Source organism: Periplaneta americana, chromosome 5, assembly GCF_040183065.1.
Source record: "Periplaneta americana isolate PAMFEO1 chromosome 5, P.americana_PAMFEO1_priV1, whole genome shotgun sequence".
Taxonomy (NCBI): domain Eukaryota; kingdom Metazoa; phylum Arthropoda; class Insecta; order Blattodea; family Blattidae; genus Periplaneta; species Periplaneta americana.
This window is the reverse complement of record NC_091121.1, coordinates 99,322,232-99,334,937: the sequence shown is the minus strand read 5'-3', so window position 1 is coordinate 99,334,937 and position 12,706 is coordinate 99,322,232. Positions and strand designations below refer to the sequence as shown.

Sequence of the window (12,706 nt, the reverse complement as noted above, 5' to 3'; positions counted from 1 at the left end):
ATATGTTCGCGTTTTCCAGTGAAGAGAGAGCTTTCAACATTGAGTAATATTTTCGCAAAGGTACTGTCGTCGGTTTTCCTACGTCGCCCCACGGTTTCCCCCATCCGCTTCTGCTCGCCCCTCTGTAAAGGCTAGTGGCTGGCCTGTCTTAGCTCTTTTCTGAGAACAATTTGTTAGGAATTTGACGTAATATTATAGAACTGTTTAAAATAACTTAAATAAATGGCCTCGTTAAGTAATTGACTGTCACGTGATTCCCCCCCTCTCTACGACCCTACGACAAAACCATTTGGACGTACAGTAGATAATATGTCTGAGTAATTTTATCTTTACGTATCAGGCAGAAGTGAAGAATGAATTTACAGTACGTAAGGTATTCTTTTATAGAGTAGGTACAGAATTATTTCAACACGAATTACTTGTACGAAGGACGAAACTGGTAATTGGAATTAGGTACAATAGTTTATAGTGCGATAATATGCACAAAAGAAGTGAAGTCTGTATTGAAATGAAAAAAGTGTTTAAATACCCATATTAAGATTATTTTTCAGTTTAACTTCATTCTCTATATTGTACGCTAATGTGCTGTAGACAGCATAATATATACTGCATAATGAATACTCCGAATGGATAGCTGAATTAGTGAGTAAAACACTTATTGTTAATACCGCACTGTATTTGATTAAATAAAAAGCTAATGAAAATTATCAAACTCAAAATCGCGATATTTCCTAGTTTACGTAAATGAATGAACTAATTTTCTTCCCTCCTATACCTAGTAAAGTGATTTGTTTGTATTTTACGTCAGTATCATCGAACTCCAGTCGTGGAATTGGGTAGGAAACGGGGTTTCCGGTTCCCAACCGTTAATCCAAAGGTACAGCCAGGTTAATATTAGACATGTTAGTAAAAATAAAATAATGTCCCTGTATAATTGTTTTATAAATTCTAATTTTCAGAGCTTTTGACAGCAAACTAGATGACAAAAGCTTCTCAACCGAATAATAACAGGCATTTTCCATATTTATTCTGCATTTAATTTCTTTCCGAGTGTCATTTATATTTGTTACTGTTGCTCCAAGATATTTGAACTTTTCACCTCTTCGAAGGATAAATCTCTACGTTTCCGTTTCGTACAATATTCTGGTCGGGAGATATAATCATATACTTTGTTTTTCGGGATTTACTTCCAAACCTATCGCTTTACTTGCTTCAAGTAAAATGTTTGTGTTTTCTCTAATCGTTTGTGGATTTTCTCTTAGCATATTCACGTCATCCGCATAGACATGAAGCTGTGTAACCCGTTCAATTCCAGAAACTGTCTGTTATCCTGAACTTTCCTAATGGCATATTCTAAAGCGAAGTAAAAAAGTAAAGGTGATAGTGCTTCTCCTTGCTTTAGCCCACAGTGAATTGGAAAAGCATCAGGTAGAAACTGGCCTATACAGACTCTGCTGTAAGTTTTATTGAGACACATTTTAATTAATTGCACTAGTTTCTTGGAAATACCAAATTCAAAAGAATATTATATAAAACTTCTTTCTTAACCGAGTCATATGCCTTTTGTCATCTATGAATAATTGATGTACTGTACCCTTATACTCCCATTTTTCTCCAATATCTGTCGAATACAAAAATTCTGATCAATAGTCGATTTATTACGCCTAAAACCGCACTGATGATTCCTAATAATTTCATCTACGTACGCAGCTAATCTTCTCAAAAGAATATTGAACAAAATTTTTTACGACGTCAGCAAAAGTGATATTCCTCAAAAGTTACCACAGTTATGGTCAGTTTTTCCAAGTAATGTTTAATTTGGCTTAACAAATGTTAAATTAACAGCTGGTTTATTTTTAACGTTTTGTTAAGATGTTTTCCATTTTTCCAACATAATTTTGTTTAAAATAACCAACACTTAACTTTAACTGTCGTTAATACTATTCTAACTACTCAGCAGCATTTGGTAATGATTCTGCATATATAAGATAACTTCTTATTGGCTGATATTATTATTTAAATTCTGTACTGTAGAGTAAGTCATGAAACATGTGTAAAATCGTAACCTGTTACAATAGCCACGATTAATACAGTACAGAGAGTTGATAAATCAAAGTTGCATTGACTACTATTGAATAATAATAATTATTATAAGTATGGTTATATTTTATAATGCTAAATATGAATTTCTGTTTAGAAAAATCTCAGCATTAAGACCACCAGGTGACAATAATTACACGAATGTGTGTGTAGTCAACTGTACACAAAACCCCGAGGAGAATTCCGTATCATATAAGATTCTCTAATTCAGGCCCATGTATAAAGTATATGTAATTTCGTCCTAAAGAAGCAATTGCTGCTGAAACAGTTTATTATTTACTCACTGCGTATTTTGAAGCACTATTGACATCGGCTATAGTTGAAGAGCCAGTAACATAGAATCCAGAGTTAATAGTAGCTGGTGAATTGGAACAAGTGGCCTATTTCTATTTGTAGGATATTCAAATCTGACTCCGATTTCTTGCCACATTGAGATCGCACATTTCCTCAATATTAAATGGATAATAGCTCAGCATCGAAATAAGCATCAGTATGATAATTAATTGACTTATAAAGATTATCTTCCCTATATTAATATTCCAAAATATCTTTTAAATTATATATTACCAGTCTTATGGCCGGTTTCACAAAGCTTCATTAAGGTTTTAATGATTCATTAATGTAATTTACTGGTTCATTCAATCATTTTTATATCTCATCAAGCATCTTTAGCCTAACGAACCAGTAAAACTATCATTAAATTTAGTGATAGAAATTTCCGTCTTTAAATTTTTAATTATTCATTAGTTGCAATATAAAATGGCGGAACGTTTCGACGCAGAATTGTTACATCTGGAACTGCTGGAAAATTAAGAGTCAAATGAAGATAATGTTAACCATTTAAAAACCGATCATTTTGAAAATTTGAATGACACAAAAATTCACAAAAGATACCGCGTCACGAAGATCATGGTACCGGTACTCAAAATTTTAGAAGAAACTGATCATAGGTTAGAATATCATAAAATCGGCTGAGACAAAGCTGGAACTAGTCAACTAGGTAACATACAACTGAGTTTTATTTTAAGACATGAAAGTGATTATTATAACTACATACCGATACCTAAGAAATAGTAGTAAATTAATACGCAATGTGCATTCAAACATAACAAAACTTAATTGGTATATTAATTTTCATTTATTAGAATTATATTATAGCTAGCGATAAGAGCTGGATTCTTGGAATTTATAATCGTTTTCTTTCCGATGGAAATTTAATTTTCCAGCAGGATAATCACCCCGCGCACACCGCCATAAACGTTCAAAGACGGTTCACGGAAAAGCATGAAAAAGAGGAGGATTGACAAATATCGAGACATCCCACCTCAAAATCCAGATCAGTTCTGGGATCAAGTTCTGGCTACCTGGGAAGATTTCGCAAAGGACCAGAACTATTTCCGCGATCTGGTGGACTCAATGCCCCGAAAATGCCAGGCAGTGATAGACGCCGGTGGCATGTGGACAATGTATTAGATCCACATGTGTATTTCTTTTATTTTTGTTTAATTTGTTTGTTTACCTTTGTTTTATTTCGGGAAGAAAATTGATCTCCCAAGAGTTTTTTAAATTCTCCTAGTGGAGCCAGAGTTGCGAAATAATTCGTTCTACTACACAAAATTTAAAAAATGAAGAAAGGTAACACGTATAAAAATTAGTTACGTTAATAAAAAAAAAAAGGTTACCGCCGAGAATCGAACACGGGCCCCTGGGGTGGCAAGCCAACTCGCTACTGACTACGCCATCGGAGAGTCATGATGTAAGCAGCGCGACGAGGCATATATAGCTGATAAGCTTGAAATCTACGGAGACAGCGCACATATAAACGTACTCGTGTAAATATTTTAATGTTCAGTACTAGTTAATGTTTCATTTGGACTGATTTACTGAAGCTTAGTGAAACCGGCCCTTACTCTAAACATTCCTCAAAGAGAAACATAACATGTTATTTTCACAACTTTTGTCTGAACAGCTGTGGTGTTATCCGCCATGTTTAACTGTTTGTTAAATGAGTTAACGGCCTGAAATCCTACATTTAAAGTTAACAAACGGTTAAGAACCTGTTAAGCCAAACTGGTGTTGAACAAATGGAAAAACTGTATTTAACAAACTGTTGAAGGTTTACCAGTCGTTAAGTGTTCTAACAATACTTGGACAAACCGGCCATTAGTCTTGTCTCTCTTCTCAAAAATTGGTACAATTATGGACTCTTTCCATTGTTCTGGTATAATTAACTTTTCCCAAATAGCAAGTACAAATTTATAAATTTCGCTAGATAATACGCTTCCACAACAACAACAATAATAATAATAATAATAATAATAATAATAATAATAATAATAATAATAGTGATAATAATATTGATAATGATAATAATAATAATAATAATAATAATAATAATAATAATAATAATAGTAGTAATAATAATATATTGGACTCTTAATCCCTTACGTTGTCCCTATTGGGAGGATTGTTGTTTAGTCAACTGTCCGAAGACAGTCTGAACTTCACAAGTGACACCAACATGACACCACTTATGAGGCAACTAGGTCAGGAGATAATGGGGTAGGATGGCCAGTTCCTTTTCCCCCTCCATTACATACATCGCCGATTAGTTACATATTTCACTAATCAGACTTCGGGTGCATAAAACAATAGTTTTTCCTCTCCAACATATTGTCAAGTGAGATGTACTGCCTGATATTGGAGAAATATTAAACATCCATATTCTTCAGGATTTGCTGCAAGGCTGATCAGTACAGTCCTGCTTTTGGTTACTTTGAATATAAGTTAGGTGTACATCGATCATACTAAATAGCTTCGCTTGATACAGAGAGCAATTCAACAGTTCATGCTGCTAGTTTCCTCGCACGTTCCGATACTGTTTGTTTACATCTGTGTATTTATGTACCTGTGTGTGTAAGTAGGTGAACAACAGATACGGTACTACTCAAGTACGAAATATCACTTGTATTTAATAACCACAATAATAAGGCATTTATTTATAGGCAGCTTATATGCAATAAAACATAATTTTTACTAGGATAGATAAAACTAAAAAAAAAAAAAAAATCAGTAGCCACCCCCTTTATTTTCAGGAGCCACTATATTTTGTTCACACGCCATACACTCAGAAAACCATTCGAACTAGGATAAAGATACATTTACTGAAATATACTTACTTACTTACAAATAGCTTTGAGAGAACCCGGAGGTTCATTGCCACCCTTACATCCATTTTTAATATTATCCTTCCATTTACTTCTCGGCCTCCCCAAAGGTCTTTTTTCCTCCGACCTCCAACTAACACTCTATAGACTATGCATTTCTGGATTCGCCCTTACGTGCTACATGCCCTGCCTATTTCTAGATAATAATGATGATTGTTATGATGATGATGATGATAATAATAATAATAGTAGTAGTGGTATCAGTAGTAGTAGTAGTAGTAGTAGTAGTAGTAGTAGTAGTAGTAATAATAATAAAACTGCTAACAACCAATGGGGTCATTTAGAAGTCACATCCAACTTCAAATCATTACAATTATTATATTATTCGAGGCAAAAAAATAAACAATGACGTTTTTTAGTTTATTACTTTCGTATTTCCATGTTAACCGTTTTATTATTACTGTTATTGTTACAATAATTTTGAAATTTCTATCATTATACGTTAGGATATAGCGGATCTAAAGCTAAATTATCAAAGCAATTGAGTCTTTCTCGAGGTCTGAGAAAATTTAAAACACTCCACAATTTAAAACGAGGTTCATATTCAATTCATAATTACGGGGATTAATCAGAAGGTTTCAGAAAACTGGTTCTGTTGCTGATAAGAAGAAAAACTCGAAGACCCAATTTAATCAATAATGGCAATGCTGTTGAGGTGCTTCAGGAAAATAATTAAATGAGTAGAAATAATTATTATGGAGTTTTCAGTGTTAGTAAGGCGTCTTGTTATCTTCAAATGACTTTACCACAGTTAATCAAGTATTAGGTGGTAAGAGAAAATCCATGATACGATCAGGATTCGAACCCGTGAATCTCCGCCTTGCAGCGCAGCCTCCTAACCACACCTCACAAACATTTAAACCTAAGCAAAATAAGTAGTTAATAAAAAAGGAAATTTTGCAATTGTAACTTTATTTGCTCAATGTCGTGCAAAACAATCGTGTAGGAAGAATATTCAAGACAAGCATACAAATTAAACTTTATATAGGCTATCTGTAAAACGGGACAATAATTTCGGAAATACCGGTAAAAGAATAAAGGCTTATGTAATGTAATTTGAAATTTATCTATGTGTGTTTATCAATGAATAGGTAAGCGGAAAATGAAATTATGATTACTTGTCGATCCTATATTTTAATTTTAACGTAACGTATTCTTTTCCTCAATCAAAACAACAAAATTTTCTTAGTAAATATTAAATTACAATATCACTGTGTCTTATTTAAGAACGACATAAACAAAAGAAGAAAGAAAGGACGCATAAGCTGGCCCTTTGAATGATACTGATAAATAATTGATATTTATACTAAATTAATTATACAAAACATTATATTAGGCACACCCGTATGTGCAAAGTTCAAGAAAGAAGAGTTAAAATATTTATCAGGAATCGAACTCAGACGCGATGAATTTGTGCATGAAAACTCTTCCAATTGCGTTATTATATCGGAAGACGTACCTCGAGCATTTGAAATGCTCGATGCTTACGTAAAGATACAGATATATATTCATAAGTTTCAAAGACAACTTATTTTGAATAAATTCTACTTACCACGATAGACATTGTGAGTGAGGAATTCGCTCATTCTTGGCAACTGACAACTGTCGCATGTTAGAATATTCGGCTTAATGTTTATCTGCTAACTGGGGAAACAATGACGATAGAATTCATGTCATAATGGAAATCCCTGAGTGCTCGCAGGAAACTGCACATTGCCCAATAAGAAAATTAATGAGATACCAATTCCGGGTTACGTAAACTGAATTGGACAGTACAATTACGTCTGCTAGTGTTGCTTGTCTTTATGTTGATAATTATGGATCTATAACATGCTTCTAATAATTTACCTTTTCATACTAACAAAGAAAGCATGAAGACAAGGAAAAGTGGAAAAATATCAAAATTAAAAAGAAAGATAAGCAAATTTAAGAAGAAAGAGACACAGGAAAAGGAAGAGCGGAAAGGAAGTAACGACACAAAAGGAAAGAAAGAAAAGAAGGGTTTGGGTCTATTGTCCGGCACAACTTTGCTTGACAACTCGTTTACTAGACACTAAATGCCAGACATTACAATTGATCGACAACAGAATTTCAAGACAACACCTTAAACACGACAATAATGAACTTCAAGTGCGTCGTGTATTATAACTAATTTCCAAAGTAAGCGATATTAGTTATTAAAATAATTATGATTACTATTATTATTAGTAGAACCGTGACATCGGTATATCTGTATTTGTTCGAGGTCTATTGAAGGTGAACATACGACGCAGGACAGAATGTAGTTGACGTGTTTCAAGTACAGGCAGCGGAAGTGAATTTGACACACACCTAAGGAAGCACGTTCCGTGTTTTGTATACGATTATTGCGTATTACGTACAAATGGCTTTTAAGGAACCTGAAGGTTCATTGCCGCCCTCACATGAGCCCGCCATCGGACCCTATCCTGTGCAAGATTAATCCAGTCTCTATTATCATATCCCACCTCCCTGAAATCCATTTTAATATTATTTTCCCATCTACATCTCGGCCTCCCCAAAGGTCTTTTTCCCCCTCAGACCTCCCAACTAACACTCTATATGCATTTCTGGATTCGCCCATACGTTTTACATGCCCTCCCATCTCAAACGTCTGCATTTAATGTTCCTAATTATGTCAGGTGAAGAATAAAATGCGTGCAGTTCTGCGTTGTGTAACTTTCTCCATTCTCCTGTAACTTCATACTCAAAGACCCTTAACCTCTGTTCCTCTCTCAAAGTGAGAATCCTAGTTTCATAACCATACGGAAGAACCGGTAATATAGCTGTTTTATAAATACTAACTTTCAGATTTCTTGACAGCAGACTAGATGACAACAGCTTCTCAACCGAAAAATAACACGCATTTCCCATATTTATTCCGTGTTTAATTTCCTCCCGAGTGTCATTCATATTTGTTACTGTTGCTCCAATAGCTAAATTTGCATTTTTCCTCCTCTTCGAAGGATAAATATCCAATTTTTATATTCCCATTTCGTACGATATTCTGGTCACGAGACATAATCATATACTTCGTCTTTTCGGGGTTCACTTCCAAACCTATCGCTTTGTTTGCTTCAAGTAAAATTTCTGTGCTTTCCCTAATCGTTCGTGGATTTTCTCCTAACATATTCACGTCATCCGCATAGATGTAACCCGTTCAATTCCAAACCCTCTCTGTTATCCTGAACTTTACTAATGGCATATTCTAGAGTGAAGTTAAAAAGTAAAGGTAGTAGTGCATCTCCTTGCTTTAGCCAGCAGTGAATTGGAAAAGCATCAGATAGAAATTGGCCTATAAGGACTCTACTGTAAGTTTCACTGAGACACATTTTAATTAATCGAACTAGTTTCTTGGGAATAACAAATTCAATAAGAATATTATATAAATTTCTCTCTTAACTGAGTCATATGCCTTTTTGAAATCAATGAATAATTGATTTTTTTTTTTATTTTATTGCGTTATTTTACGACGCTGTATCAACATCTAGGTTATTTAGCGTCTGAATGAAATGAAGGTGATAATGCCGGTGAAATGACTTCGGGGTCCAGCACCGAAAGTTACCCAGCATTTGCTCATACTGGGTTGAGGGAAAACCCCGGAAAAAAACCTCAACCAGGTAACTTGCCCCGATCCCTGGCCACCTGGTTTCGCGGCCAGACGCGCTGACCGTTACTCCACAAGTGTGGACTATGAATAATTGATGTACTGTACCTTTATACTCTCATTCTTCCTCCAATATCTGTGGAATACAAAATATCTGATCAATAGTCGATCTATTACGCCTAAAATCGCACTGATGATCACCAATAATTTCATCTACGTACGGAGTTAATCTTCTCAAAAGAATATTGGACAAAATTTTGTACGATGTCAACAAAAGTGATATTGCTCGAAAGTTACTACAGTTGGTCTTGTCCCTCTTCTTAAAAATAGGTACAATTATGGACTCCTTCCATTGTTCTAGTACAATTTCCTTTTCCCAAATAGGAAGTACAAGTATATAAATTTCGCTAGATAATGCGCTTCCAACCTCTTGTATTAATTCTGCTGGAATTTGATCGACATCTGGAGACTTGTACTTTTTCAGATTTTCTATCGCAATTTCGACTTCTGAGAGTGTGGGTTCGAGTATACAAAATCAAAACAATACAATCATTGTGTATAGGATGGAAGGTAAGGTAGTATATTAATTGACAGGAGCCATAGAACGCATTATTTAGAGTAAGTTTTATCAAATAAAAAAAATTATAGGACTTATGGATAGTGAGATAATTACAAGTGTTTCGAAAGCGCTGACGGCAATTGGAAGATGTCTCAACGCCGCATAAGTAGTACCCCACGCCCCATGCGGTCAGCGACTTTTGTTTGCTGCCGTCCTCCCCTCACCTGCTGCAAGTACATGGTGAAAGGTAGTTGAACTTAACCCACCCCCTTCAAGTCACTCTTTATTTCGTTATTAACGCCCAGAATTAGTGATTCGTAAAACAACAAACTGTAATGCAAATTGCATCTTGTTCACAAAGTTACATCAGTTTTATTTTTTCATTAATTGTAACTGAAACTTCAATCCGAAGTGTTTTTACTAATTTCGACATAATTTCCTGATTTTCACGTTATTTCTTGTTATTGCTGTACGTATTTCTTGCTTACATTAAAATTATTACACCATACTTAGTATTGAATTGTTAGTGTATTGCATTGTAAGTTGATAATTGTGCATTCATTGTTGAACTGCGCCCGGACACGAGCTATTTTGTTCATTCGGGTTATTAATTTACATTTTCTGACATCAAATTACACAAACTAAACAAATAACAGTTACATTCCTATCCGGAGTTTACGCAGGTCATTTTTGTGCGAAGATTTATCCCCACATTAGCTCGTGAAGTATAAAAATATTTGACAGACTTCTAATTTCCTTCTGACGGTAAATTATGGGAACCAGAACGCCATTAAGCAAAGAACCAAATATTAGCTGCAATGAGTACCAAGTCCAAAATATGTATGTTAAATAAAGTGATGAAGAATCGTCACTCTCGCTGTCCTCTCTTGAAAGCGATGTGCGAATATGTGGAAGGTGGCACAGTTTCATGATGCACGTGTGTTTCAAATTTTGTAGTATGCTGTTCCCAATTAGAGATCTTCCAGATCTGAGATGTGCCACGGAAATGTAAGCCGTTGATGCTACTACTGTCACGAACACCAACTATAGAATAACAAGTGACGTTATGAAGATATTTTTCTTCATGTTTCATGATTTTCAGTAACTATACAGTCTGATCCGTTTGGGAAAACATAAAATAAAATTACTATGAAATGTATAATGGGGGTGCTGTAGAATTCATTTCTGTTCCAATGTGATACTGAAGCATGGGAGTTTTGTATCATCATTGTTACCTCATAAAAAACAAAAGAAGTTACTCAGCAACCTTCCACGTCAGTGGACGAGTGAATACCCATAATGCGGACGTGAAAATCCGCATGTTTCATGAACTGTAACGGGCTAGTCCTAAAGTTAATGTTTGGCGCACGATAAATCGCTGTAATCTGTATGGGCCGTTTATCTTCGCAGAAGAAACAGTCCGATCAGGACCATACCCGGATGTGTTTAAAAACTTTTTCGGACCACAATGAAACAGGAAAACAACATGGGTATCGTATTCTAACAGGATGGTGCACCACTCACTGGAAAACAGACGTCTGTGATTATCTGGATGACATATTTGGTAACAACTGATGTGGTCGAGGGCCAATTATGTGGCCTCCAAATTCCCCAGACTGATACCACTCTATTTCTTTCTCTGGGGTTTCGTGAAGAATGATGTGTAAGTACAGTGACCCAGGGATGTTCATGATCTCAGAACAAAGATTTGAGAAAGTTACTCCCGAGATGTCAGACCACACATGGGAGGAATTGGCCTCAAGGTATGAACTGTGTCGTGTTCCCAATGATGGGCATGTTCAGGTGTGATTTGGACAAAAACTCCAATTCTTCTAGAATCCAAAATATTTAACAATAAATAGCAACAGTTCTCATTTTACCAAGTTTTTATTTTAATGTTTTCCAAAACGGATCACCAAGTATTTCGATAAGTTATTACACCATTATATACTGTATCTCTGTAGTTATTTTACGTTTTTATGTAAAATCAATAGAAATTTTATGTACAAGGGTACGACGTACATAACACATTATTTTAACATAATTATGTAAAAATATTTCAACTAACTATTTGTGATATTCCAAATAGATCGACAGTAGAGCAGATATTTACATTAAGGCAAATACTGTAAAAACATGGGAGTATAACGTAACAACTCATAATTTATTTATACTCTTTCAGTATGCATATGGCACAGTGGATAGACAACAGTTGAATTTTGCAATGGTAGAACTGAATAGCCATCTACTTATACAATTAATTCATATGACAATGAAGACCATTACAAGCCTATGTTATATTAAAATACAAACAGATTTGTCTGACAGAATTGAAACAAGTAGTTTCAGAGAGTGGGACAAATTGGCATGTTGTGTTGGAGAACGCGATTAGATAGGGTACTCAGGAATACAGAGAGCAAGCACAATTTATTATATGTCAGTTGAAGTATTGGCATATACAGACGATATAGTAATTAGTGCTGGAACGCTAAAGGCATTAATAGAGGAATTTACATCCCTGGAAAGCTCATCAAAGAGATCAGGTTTACAAATTAGATAAAATATATGATCTAGAGACGCTATAATTTAAATAACATTCCAGACCGTATAATAATTGGAAATCATAATATTGAATTACTTCAAAGGTTTTTTGTGTTCTTTGATTAATTATAATCATGATACAAGCCAGGAAATCAGAAGAAAATATCTGCAGCGAACAGATGCTATTATGGGCTTTTAAAAAATATAAAATCTAAACTACTAACTGTCCAAAGTAAGGTCAGTATCTATATTACATTAATAAGACCTGTTCTAATATATACATCTTAAATGAAGGTTTTGAGTGAATAGGATATAACAAAACTTAGTGTTTTCGAAAGGAAAATTGTAAGTGACATTTTTGGATAGTTAAAATTAATGATGAATTGAGAGCTAGGTACAATATTGTATTATATAGTCGGTTTACAAGCCAAACACATTAAATCAAAAATATTACTTCTGAGAAAAAGGAGTTTGACCGTTCTTTACAAAACTGAATTCCCAAAATATTATTTTAAATAACTTGTTTCTCTTTATGTGTATTTCATTTTCCAATTCTAAGTTTATATACACACATTATGTACATTATGTAAGCCTTTTCCTCAGAAATAATATTTTTGACTTAATGTGTTTTGTTGTAAACCGACGATATGTTTT

At 34.5% G+C, this 12,706-nt stretch overlaps 1 protein-coding gene and 1 long non-coding RNA gene across 6 annotated transcripts in view; one reads left to right on the top strand and one right to left on the bottom strand.

Moving 5' to 3' along the window:
• Positions 1-12,706, bottom strand: part of LOC138700043 (neuropeptide CCHamide-1 receptor-like) — a 172,226-nt gene that overhangs the window by 35,379 nt on the left and 124,141 nt on the right. For 2 of the 5 annotated variants that reach the window (XR_011332157.1, XR_011332155.1), the window contains exon 1: positions 6,880-7,428. The exons of the other annotated variants lie outside the window; for them this stretch is intronic. The gene's annotated coding sequence lies outside the window, so the exon portion shown is untranslated. Of the gene's footprint in view, positions 1-6,879; positions 7,429-12,706 lie in introns of those variants that run through there. 5 annotated transcript variants of the gene reach the window in all.
• The window catches only part of LOC138700046 (uncharacterized), a 203,184-nt gene that overhangs the window by 185,451 nt on the left and 5,027 nt on the right, over positions 1-12,706 (top strand). The window lies entirely within an intron of this gene.